The 13,255-nt window shown below is 24.0% G+C and overlaps 1 protein-coding gene across 1 annotated transcript in view; it reads left to right on the plus strand.

The window, feature by feature from the left end:
• Positions 1-13,255, plus strand: part of LOC141905472 (uncharacterized) — a 30,634-nt gene that overhangs the window by 12,314 nt on the left and 5,065 nt on the right. The window lies entirely within an intron of this gene.

The raw sequence follows: 13,255 nt of genomic DNA on the forward strand, positions 1-13,255 counted from the left end.
TAAATAATAAAATGATAAATAATAAAATGATAAATAATAAATATATTTTTATAAAATAATAAATAATAAAATGATAAATAATAAATGTCATATAATAATAAATATATATTGTGTTAAATTTAATAAAGAATAAAAATATTATATTTATACTCATACTATTCTTCCAATTTATGTGTTAAAAAGTAAAATATATATATTATTACACTCTTCCACTCTTCCACTCTTCCAATTCTTCCAACTCATCCAACTCATCCATTCATCCATCAATATACAGTGAATTCTATAATCTTTTTAATTTTCATTTTCATATTTTTCTTTAAGCTTATTGTATTCTAAATATATATCCCTTTGCATTTTCATTGGTATAATTCCTGAACGATTCCCGAGTTTATATTTCCTAAATGTTTCTCTTGAAAATATTTTTGGAATATAATTTTCGATTTCAGTTTTAGATGGATGTTTATTTAAAAATTCTCTAAAATCATCATATTTAAGTTCAAATAAGTTCATTGCATAAGTAACATTTGGTTTAAAGTTATCTAACTTTTTCAATATGGTAACTATATCATTACTCAAGAAATAATCTATAAATGTTTTTCTATACCACCGATAATCTAATATATTCTTATTATTAAATTTTGGATTTATAACTGTTGGATCTTCTATTACATTATCTGTACCAATATGTTTAATTGAGTATTTATGATTCAATTGTTTATCATATATTACATATTCTTTACATTTTTCACACCAAGATTTAAATACTTTTATTGCATGGGCTGAATCATTTCCACTTTTTGTTTTTAATTTATAATGTTTTGCCCAATTAGCCTTTGTTATACATTCATTACAGAAAGCACAATAATTCTGATCCTCTTTACATTTATCTTTATATATATTGGCATATGTTTTTACTAATTGTAAAATATGTTCATCTTTTTTGATGTGTAATAAATAATCATTATAATTATCAAAATCTTCTTCACAATACATACATCTGATGTTATCTTTTGGTTGAACATTTGATTTTTCTATTTTTGTTTCAATCTTATGTTCTATTTTAGGTTCAATATTATCGTCATTCGATGTAGAAGGTATAACATTATCTTCTATTTTAGGTTCAATATTATCTTCTATTTTTATATCAATATTATCTTTTATTTTAGGTTCAATATTATCTTCTATTTTTATATCAATATTATTATTACGTTTAATTAAATATTCTTTGTATTGATTTAATTCATTTAATAAAAATGTTCCAATATATTCATTTATTCTTTTATAAGGTATTACATAATACAAATCATCATTGATTTCTTTATCAGCTTTGATTCTTTCATATACTTTACCTTCCATTTATTATATACATTTTTATTAAAGTTAAAATTCTAATACATAACACTATCTAATTGTGAATTTACAATATTTAATTGCGCGTCAGATATAATATAAATGTGCATTTTAAAATTTTTGATTCCCTTTTTCTTTGTCATGAATAATTGTATTCCATCTTTAGTGTTCTGTAGTTTTTTCCCAGAACCATGTAATAAGTTATCTTCAGTTGTTCTAAAATCTAACCATAATGCATATTTATTACCGGTATAATAATCAATTTGATTAATGTTACAATTTTCAAATGATTTTACTTTTTCATTCATAAAATGTTTTTTAATTTCTACCCATTGATCTATCATTCTCATTCCTTGACAAAATATTTTATTCGCTATACCTTCAATAGTTATTTCTACTTTTGTTATTTCAGGATTATAATAATTGTCAACATTTATTGCGCCATTAGTATACGTTCCAATAGTAAAAAATATTAATATGCCTTTAATAGATCTTCTAGGAAAGTTAATATTCTCATTTATTATTTCATCATTTGCATTAATAGTTACAGTTTTAAATTTATCAATATAATCATATAATAATGAAAACCCTTGATTGTATTGAGTTTGAATTATACTTGAAATATTTTCATCAGTTACTGTATCATATTCTAAACATATATTCGATAATTTATAACTCATATCTTTATTAACGCTAGATAATACAATTTCATTTACAGGAGCAAATGTTATCTCAAATATAATATCTTCTTGAATTGCGTATTTATATAAAGGTGCATTATTATTTATCAATTCAAAGTCTAATGGAATTTTATATTTGCTTCCATATATACTTTTTATCAATTTATCTACATCATTTGTTAATATTGCGCTATTAGCTTCTGATCTTAATTTATTTTGGTTTTCTGATTGGATGCCTTGAAATATCATATTATTTCTATTTTCTTTAGTTAACCATAAATCTTTATAATGCATAAATAAATTATAATCATCTAATGAGAAAACTGTTTCTGGACCAATCTTTATTGTTAACTTTTTAATCAAATATCTCCCAACATTATCAACGACATAATTATTATTATTACCGATTACTTTTATATCAGCTGATAAATAAATACTATTTGGAACATAAAAAGTATTTTGTGTTAATCTAGGAATTCTAACGTATAAAGTTTCATCGGGATTAATATTTGAAGGGTTATGAGTAATTATATGATGTGATCTTTCTGCTTTAATAGCGTTAGATATTCTAGAAATCTTCGAAGGACTTATATAAATCCCACTCATTTATTTAACAAAAAAAATTAATTATTTATTTTTTATCATGTTTACTAAACCAAAAATAATAGCACTTACAACCGTAATTAAAAATAAAATAATATGTTCAGCAGCAAAGTTAATAATGTTTCCTGCAGATTTCAATATAAAACCAACAATTGAAGCAATAACTCCTGGCAATGCTGCAGCAGATTTTTTAGATAGTTCCCATAAATATTTTGCTAATTTCTTTAAACCATCTTTAACTTTATCTTGTATAGAATTATTGCCTGGAGGTTTATCTGGTTTATTTGGAGTGGGAGTAGGAGTAGATTTCAAAGCATTTGATATAGCTAAACCTATTGTTGTAAATACCATAGTTACAGCTGTTAGAATTGAAAGAATTGTTATTCCTTCAAACTTAAATAATAATTTTATTCTATCTTTTAGTGATATGTCAGAATTTGGTTTTAGTATTAACTCTTTAACAACAACTTTTAATCTATTAATACAATAATCATATGATTTTAATAATAATTTCATTTTTTCTTTCTGAAATTCTATGTTATATTTTAAATCATCAATTTCTTTTTCTAAATATGCATTTCTTTTTTTAAATTCAATTTCTTCAATAACTTTAAATTCTCTATCTAATTTTAATTGTTCTAATTCTTTTCTGGTGTCAAATAATTTATTTTCTAAAGGTTTAATTTTATTATATCTAATATGTTTTTCGCGAGCAATTTTATCGGCTTCATTTCGTATACCTATTATTTCTCTAATTGTTTTTTTAGAAAACATACTTAAAGCTTCTATTTCTTGATCTGTTGCATCAAGTAATCCATTCGGTAAAAGTTTTTCAGTTTGAACTTCAGTGTTTGATTTAAGTTTACTAGTTTTGGAAGTTATATTCTGTTCAGAAGTTGTTTCTATTTCCGATTTCTTTTTGATTATTTTAAATAAGTCATTAATTCTTTGTTTAAATACTATTATATAATTATTTATTTCTTCTTGTGTTACATCAGTTATAACATCATTATTGATTTTCTTAATTCTATATGGTTCTAACTTAAGCAAAGTTGATTTCGCTAATATTTTAGTTAGTATTGTCGTTTGATTAGTGATATCAATATAATAATCAAAGGACAAATGATAATAATATTCACCATCTAAAAACTTTAAATCTTGTGCTAAAAGTCCGGCGCCTTCGGCATTTATATTATATTCAGATTTTTCAAAATCATATTGAATCTTACTTAAAAATCTAATATTTTCTAAATTTTTTATTTCTAAATCTGGGTCTAAATTTTCAGGATTTATTCTCGATCTAGTTCTTCTATCAAATTCATCTGTTGATGGGACTTTATAACCTCTATCTGCTAAATTAGAATTATATGCTGATTCATTATTATCATTAAAACTTGTTTCACTTAAATCAGGTGGTTGTTCTTCAGTTATGCTGGGTTTATCAAAAGTATCCATTCCAATATTTTCTACACCTTCTGCCATTTACATAATAAAAAAATTAAAATTTAAAATATAATATTCCTCCGATTACAATTCCTATACAAGTTATAGCTAATTTAGTATTTTCATGGGATTTATTATCATCATTTAGTTTAATTATATCATGTTGAATTTTATCAGTTTTAATATTTTCTGATGTATTGTAATCTTTTATTTTAGAATCATTAACCAATTTAATATTATTAGTTTTAGTTTCTGTTGATTGAATATGTTTTTTATTTTTTTCACCTTCCATTAATTTTGGAGCAGTAATAATCTTTTTATTTATATCATTTAATCCAAATGAATTATTTATTGTTGCAGTTTTAATTAGATTATTATAACCAATTATATTTCCCATCTTTAATACTAAATCATTAGAAATAATTAATAGATTAGGGCCTATACAATAATTAAGTCTTACATGAGATTTATCTAAATAATTTTGATATCTAATAATGTTTTCTGGAATCGATCTATTTTTATCATTATGAATTGAATCTTCAAATAAAACTTTAAATTGTTTTTGTGTATCGAATGATGTATTCAAATTTCCAATTATCGGTGATCTTGTTTCAACTTGTGATCCTAAAATACATATCAAATAAGTTCTAATAGATTGATTTATTCTTTGTATTCCAGCTTTAGTAAAACCTTCACTATTTTCTAAAATGAAATTAACCCAACCATTATTATTATCAATTTTATAATTATGATAAGCTCCAATTCTATGCATATAATCAATTCTTTTTATTTCATACTGTTCACCAACACCTTGCAATTTACCATGCGCTCTAAAATCGGAATTAATATTTATATTAAATTCATTACATATTTTATAAAACTTGGATATATTAATATTATTATCTAATTCTTTAAAATATTTAGACCCGGGTAAAGGACATTCTAATTCATTTAATATTATTCTGATTTGAAAATATGTGTGAAATCTAAATATTGTGTGAATTAATTTTAAATCAGAATACTTCAAATTTTTATCTAAGTTATTTAAATGATCATTCCAACTTATTCCACATCCTGTTGTTGCACAATAAATAGCAAAATCTAATTGGTTCTGCCAATACTTCATATTAGATTTTACTTTATATTTATGATATTCATCTCGAGTAAAAGTAACTTCATATGTATTAAATATATTTTCCATTTTAGAAATAAAAAACTGTGATTCATTAACATAAATTTCTAAATTAGTTAATGAATTTAAAACTATATTTTTATATGTAATATTTTTCTTAAAATCTATTGCCGGAATATTATATTTAATTGATTTATTATATTGGAAAGCTTTTGGAAACCCCATTTATATAATTAAAAAATTAATAATTAACTAATTCTTTTAATAATTTATCTTGTTCTTCAACTGTTATATGACCATTTAAACTTATTATATAATCTAGTGTGTTCTTTAATTTATTTATTTCTTTTATATTAGATTTTATTTTTTCTTTATTACTTTTTATATTTAATTTTGAACTTATACCAGTTAAAACACTTGAACTTAATCCTAACACACCAATTGATATAGCTAAAGGTGTTAATGGACTGAATATTGCTAGAAATGTTATTACAGAACTAATTGTAACCGAACCACTTATAATCAAATAATATATAATTTTACTTTTTAAATATTTTTTCTTTTTTATCTTTAAGTCACTTTCAAATTCTAATATTTGTTTTTCTAAATATGTTTTTAATTTAGTTTTATTTATATCATGAGGAATAATATCAATACTATCAACTTTATCTTCCATTTATTTAGAATAAAAATTACTAATTAGTAAATTTATAAGCAACAAATATAACAATAACAGTTCCACCTAAAATCCATATTATTTCATATTTCTGTTGTTCTTTACTTGGGGTATAATAATCTGATAATTTAGGTTTGTATAGATGTAATTTTTCTTTATTGGTTACCGCGTTATATAAACTCATAGCATCATCAACTGATTGAAAATCTCTATGTGAAATCTTCTGATCATATAATTCTTTATTGATGTAATCCATATAGTTTTGTCTCTTTTCTCTATATTCTTCTGCAGCTTTATTGTATTTCTCTAACGCTAAGTTATGTCTTCTTTGTTCTCCTAATGAACTATTTTTATCAATATGTTTAAATAAATAACCGCCACCAGTAAATGCTAAAGCGTTAACAATTGCTGATCCTATAATAGTTATAATTGCAGAAGCCATTTATTTAGCAAAAAAAATTATGCATTTATATGGGAGGAATATATTTTTGTTTTTCCAAATAATCAATAGTTAAATTAGATAAAGTAACTGCTAATGTTAACTTTAAAATATCATTGATATCAAATCTATCAACATTAACACTTCCCATTTTGAATACTTTTTTTAATACCATTGAATAACCAACAGTTCCAACTGATAGTAATGCGCCATTATATAATCCAGTTATTATCCACTTATTATCACTCATTTATTTATCAAAAAAATTACTATATTCAAAATATTTAGTTATCTTAGTGATTATTAATTCAACATTTATTTTATTACTAGTTTTATGATTATCATATATTTTGGATAATATGTTTTTAATATCATCGATGATAAAATCTTCATCTAATTCATAAAATCTTAAAGATTCGGTAATCTTTTCTATATTAAAAGTTTCTTTATCAATTGTTGTTTCATACTCAAATGTTGTTTCATTAGAAAATGCAATATTTTTGATATGTGTTATTACATCATAAATGTTAAATTTCATTTCTTTCTCACGTTTAAAATCAAACCCAAAACATATACTCGGTCCAACAGTTATATTCATTTATATAGGTGAAAAATTACTCTTTACATCTTATAACTAATTCATAAATTACAGGAAAGTTATTCAAATCAATTAAGTATCCATTATGATTTCTTATTTCTAATTTAAAATTATTAAATTGAGGAATACAAGGTTTGAAATCACATTCAGCTAAATTATAATTTATTTGCGTTCCAAATTGTTTAACATTTTTTAATGGTAAAATATTTAATATACTAGAATTACATGTTGTATCTTTAGTTGCTTCGAATGTTTTTGTTGGGTCAATTAAATTGCAATAAATATAAAAATGTGTAAAAGGTATTATATTTGAATTACCGTCTACGTTTCCTGTAACAGTTTGTGGTTTAATTCCTAACAGTTTAGCTAAAGGTTTCCTTACCATAAATGCATGTTTGTTTTCATCATCTAACTTTATTTTAATTTTATTAGAACTATCACTTTTTATAAATCTAATTGAAAATTTATCTTCACTTTTAAGTTTTAATCGTGCTCTCCGATTAATTTCTTGTGCTAATGTATCTAAATTATATAATCCTGGTTTTAAAATTAGTTGAAACCATTTATTTATATTTCTAATATGAATTAAAAAGTCTCTATGATCAAAACTTTTATCCGATATATTATGAAAAGAATTACATAAACTTATATTTACTAATTTTAAATCAACACAATTCTTGAATTCTCTATCTAATTGTACTAATAAATTATGTGATTTATAATTTGTAAGTTTTCTAGAATCAACAAATATTCTGTATTCTTTTAATTCTACCATTTATTTTACATATTTTCTTATTCGAAATCTATTTCATGGTGCCCTTTTTCATTCTTACCTTTGTATACGAAATAGAAATCTCCAGAACATAATTCTTCTAGATCTTCACTTGATAATCTATGAAATCTATCTGGTAAATAAGTTCTGAATTTATATGTATTTCCTTTTAATCCTTCATATTCTAAATGAATTACTAATTTATCTCCATATTTATTAGTAATTGTTTCAATGTTAGTAATTAAATATTTCTTGTGAATTGTTAATTCTGTTAACTTTTTAAATTTATAATCTACAGATTTGACGCTTGAAGTATCTTTAATTCTATCTAAGAATTCATTGTGTACTTGTTTACTCTCCATTTATTATACAAATTTTTATTGAAATTGATTAACACGTTAGAATCCTTTTCATGATTTCATTTTCTTTTGTTTCTTCTCTTTTGAATTTTATATATTCATCTAAATTGCAACCATAGGCGACTGTGTGGATTCCATCATCTAAAATATATCTTTTATCATCAAATGGGTTTAGACTTATCTTTTCAATTTCTTCAATATACATTTCATGATCTTCAGATCTTAAACATTTCATTTTATGTTTTCTAACTTCTTCATTAAATATACAATTGATGTAATCTTTGAAATGAATATTCTTTTCTACTACACTTTTAGTAATTCCTTTTAACTTTTTAGCTTCATGTTCTTTAGTTTTATATGAATACATTTTAGATCTAATACCAATAAACTCTATCATTTCTTCACCACCTAATTCATCCTTAAACTTCCCTGGAACTTTTTTATTATCATTGCTAAACAATTCATGATTTTTTGGATAATTACTAAAATCAAAATGGTGTTTTAATGTTTTTAAATCATCTGTTATGTTATCAGTTTTTATCTTTAATATATAACTGTCAGTATCAAAGTATAGAATTTCTATGTGTTTTTCTCCAAAATGGGGTTGTAATATGTTATAATAAAATTGATACATTAATAACTTTGAAATTTCTAGAACTGATGCACCAACATAAATAGGTTTATTGAACTTCATAGAAGTTCTTTTCATTTTAACTGCTGCTAAATTTTCATCAAATATTCTGTTACCTATAAACTTAGGATATGATTGTAAATGCCTAATTCTTTTACCATTACTAACTAACTCAATATCATTTCTATTTCTAATATTTTCACAAGTCTTACCATAGAATGCATTATTCATTAGTTTGAAGAAATCTTTTTCAAAATCAGTTTTAGATTTAGTTCTCTGTGTAGTATTAAAATCTATATATTTTTCTAACCATTTAGATTGACTGAATGAAATATATCTATGTACTTTTTTTAGAATCATTCCTTGATTCAAATAAAACTTCAACATTCTATAATGCACAACGTAATTATATTTATCTTCTTGAGTTACCATTAACTTTTCAGTATGAATATGATTATCGGGTTTAATTCTTTTTTGATAATTTGATAATTCTTCATGTTTAACAGTTTTATGTTCGGGACAATATGCTAGATTTCTAGATTTGAATTTAATATTTTCAGGGTATTCTAAATCTACAACAAAGAAGTAACCAGTATCTGAATCATCTGCAATATCTAGAATTCTTTTCTTCCAATCAAATTTATCATTATTTTCATTCTGTAAAACTTCAGTTATTTCAAACATCCCATAAGGTTGTGGTTCCATCATTGCCCAACCATAAAGATTATTTGCATCTATGTATAATAATTTATATCCAGGATTATCATTTACATTGAAATATCTATCACCCAATACACCTGAAACACCTCCTCTTATAGATTTTTCAAATAATAGTAATTGATCTATATTTGTTAACAAATCCATTTTTATATCTGTAAATTTTAATCCACAATCCCATGTTAATCCTGGTGATGAATAACAATGACAAGGATCAATGTTAAAATATTTTAGGTTTACATCTCTAAACCTTTCGAATATATCGGTTAATAATAATACATCTGATTTTAAATATAAATCTACTAATTGACCATGATTTTCTATTTTGAAATGATTCCAAATATTCAATGTTCTATTATAAACTTCATCTTTAACATATTCATTTTTTAATTCATCATAGAATTGTTCTTTTAATAATTCAGTTATATTAAAATCATTATGATTTTTATAGAAAGAATATGGAATCGCTCCTTTATATCTCATTAATTTAAAATCATCATAATTTGGGTAATATTCTTTTAATATCTTTAATTCATCATCAACTAATGATTTTGATAGATTATCTAATGAACTTGCTAGAAATCTATAAGAATCTATAAATCTTAGACAACCAAATTGGAATGATATATAATTCTCAGATGTTTTAGCTAACATTCTAAATTTATAAGTTGGTATTTTATCTTTTGATTTATTTGAATTTAATATTTCTATTTCATTATTAATTTCTTCTATTTTATGACATAACTGTTTGATAAATAAATGCGCGTCATATCCTGATAGATTATGAAATATAATGGGGACAAAATTTACTTTTTTGGCTTGCAAATTACAATTCTCATGTGCAGCGCCTCTAAACTTTCCATTCAAATGATCATGGTCTCTTACTTTTTTATCTTTATAATTAAATATCTTTTCACAATAATAACATTTATCTGCAAACTCAAATTCTTCTTTATCTTCTTCTGTCATTATAATTTCTTTATTTGTATTCAATAATTTACTAAATCTTATTTCATATTCAATTAATAAGTCACAAAAATAATAACATTTTCATTTCTATACTGATAATATTCACTTTCAATTAGTTCTGGATAATCAGATTTAATATATAACCCGAAAGCAGCAGCTGATTGATGAATCTTTTTAATAGTATTTGTTTTTGGTGGGTCTTCTGAATAATCACTTTCATTAGAATTTAATTTCTTTCTTTTATAATATATATCTTTTCTATCTTTATCTGTTAATTCTTTATTTAATGATTCAAAATCTCCATATATTACAAATGGTACTTTATTTTTGTAATCATATTTTTTGAATTCTAATATTTTATCCTTTTCATTTGGTAAAACTAATTTACAATAATCATGATTATCACATAGTTGTTTATGATTTAATAATGTACTTTCATTACTAAATCTATGTAAACATTTTCTACATAGATATATTTTATTATGGTGATCACTTTCTGTTCTAAAAAATAAATCTATTTGTTTAATCCACATATAATGATTCTCATAATATAATATATCTATAACATCGTTTGAATCATAATCTTTTGATAGGTATAAAGGTTCTAATGTATAATGTTTAATATTATTTCCTTTTGTATTTGGTAATTTAATTAAATCAAATACATTTATTTTAAGATTATTATCTCTTTCTATTTTGGGGATGTTTTTAATTCTAACAGGATACTTATCTATCTTATAATTATTTTCAAATGGTTTATAATGAGTTAATCTAAAACTATGTGTAATATCTTCTGTTGGATGTAAACAACTTATTATAGCCCATAGAAAACATTTATCATCTTCATTTTGTATATTTATTACAGCATTAGTTTTAAATGGTAGTTTAATATAACTTGTTCCATTTATACTATCATCTTTATAATATGATAAATTATTTTCATCAATTGGTTTTGATTTAGTTAACTTATTATATTTTGTGTTATAAACATGTAAAGTCATAAATATTATCTCATCAAATATTAAACCAGATCCTTCAAAATATTTTTCTTCTATTTTAGTTTTTATTTCATTATAACATTTTTCTAATTTATCATCTAAATGTTGTTTAGATATAATATGTTGTGAATGAGAATTTATATTATATATTGGTTTATCTTCAGATTTTATAAACTTTACTTTAGAAGATATACTAATTTTAGGATATTCAACATCTGTAATTATTTTTATTATTTCTTTCATATTTTCTAAATGTTTTTTATTTTCTTCTAATGTTTTACCTTTATGAAATTTAAACTCGATAGCTGCTGGACCAATATCACTTTTAAATGCTTCGGTTATCTCTATATCTTTTTTATTATCTAATGAATTAATATAATTTCTTACATCTTCCATGTATGGTCTTTTATTGTTTAATTTATTTTTTATTCTTTTAATTGTCTTCTGTTTCTTATCGTTATCATTATCAAAATAATCTTCACCTAAAATATCATTATTCTTATTTCTAATATGACTTATAGATTTTAAATGTTCTTTATAATATCTTTTATCACTGAATGATTGATTACATGTATCACATTTGTATGTTTCTTTTTCATTCTTTAATTCTTCTAATTTAGTTTCTAATATATCATCTTTATATTCTAATTTCAATTTATTCTCTAAATGTGTTATAGTTTTATTGTGTCTTGCTTTTTGGGATTTATCTATACTTATCTTACATGTTGGGCAGTAGTATTTATTTGCTTCCATTTTAATACTATATTTTTTATTAAAATTGATTTTAGAAGTTCAATGATTTAAATGTTATTCATTTATGTGAATATTTTAAGAGTAATAGGGATAATAGGCTTTCGTATCAAAGGTTGAAGGGGTGAGTGAGTAAAAAAATGAAAATAATAATAATTTACAGTTGAATTAGGAGTGTGCGCGACTAATTCAACTGTAAATTATTATTTTCATTTTTTTACGAGCTCGACCCTTCGACCTTTGGTATGAAAGCCTATTATCCCTATTACTCATGTGGTCGACAATTTCTGGACCGGTTTCACTTTAGTTCGACTATAGTCGACTAACTCCGAAAACCAAAGTACGCCCTGCAATCTGGAATGGTGTATCTTGAAAATCAATATGGTTCTTTCCTACATGATCCGACAACATGCCGTGCAATTTAAAATTATTCCATCGACTGGTTCAGCCAGAATCTTGTATACAAGGATGTTAGTTGAACAGCTATTTAGAGAACAACGTCATCTTCAACGTTGTACAGTAGGATTTTCTACCCTTTTGCCAGGTCAACTCCTGGTTATCCCAAAAATACCACATCAAATCTCATGTCATCATAGTGACCATCTAAACAATAGCCTCTTTTAAATTTCATGCAATTGGTTGTAAATGTATAAGTTCTGACTTTGTGTGGTGCGGTTGCCATTTTGGAACAGATGTTTGTCGTCGCTGGATTTGTACTATCGGCTTTTAGACAATAGGGTTGTGGCGGCCGTGTGTAACGTAGCAAATAAGGAAGTATAGATGTTCTGTAGCGCGGGGGGGTGGGGGGATGTCGGCCTATCACACGCGTATAGTTGTTCATCTTTTCCCGTATAACAATCCCGATGCTGATTGCGCGCTTCTCATTTTTAGCATATAGATTATTGTAAATGTCGCCTCTCAAGGGGAATCTATAACAATACGATGTAAGCTGATTACGAATACATCGCGCACAGCTGTAGTAAGCAGTATATTGAATATGGATCGAGAATTATATATAATGTATGATATTAGTGTACCCTGATGGTCAAATATCTGAAATAAAACTGGAAATTGCCGGGGCTTGATCCAGGGCCATAAAGAGAGAAGTACAATATCTACAGGGTCCCTACAACTTCTT

Source organism: Tubulanus polymorphus, chromosome 5 (genome assembly GCF_964204645.1).
Source record: "Tubulanus polymorphus chromosome 5, tnTubPoly1.2, whole genome shotgun sequence".
NCBI classification, from domain to species: Eukaryota; Metazoa; Nemertea; class Palaeonemertea; order Tubulaniformes; family Tubulanidae; genus Tubulanus; species Tubulanus polymorphus.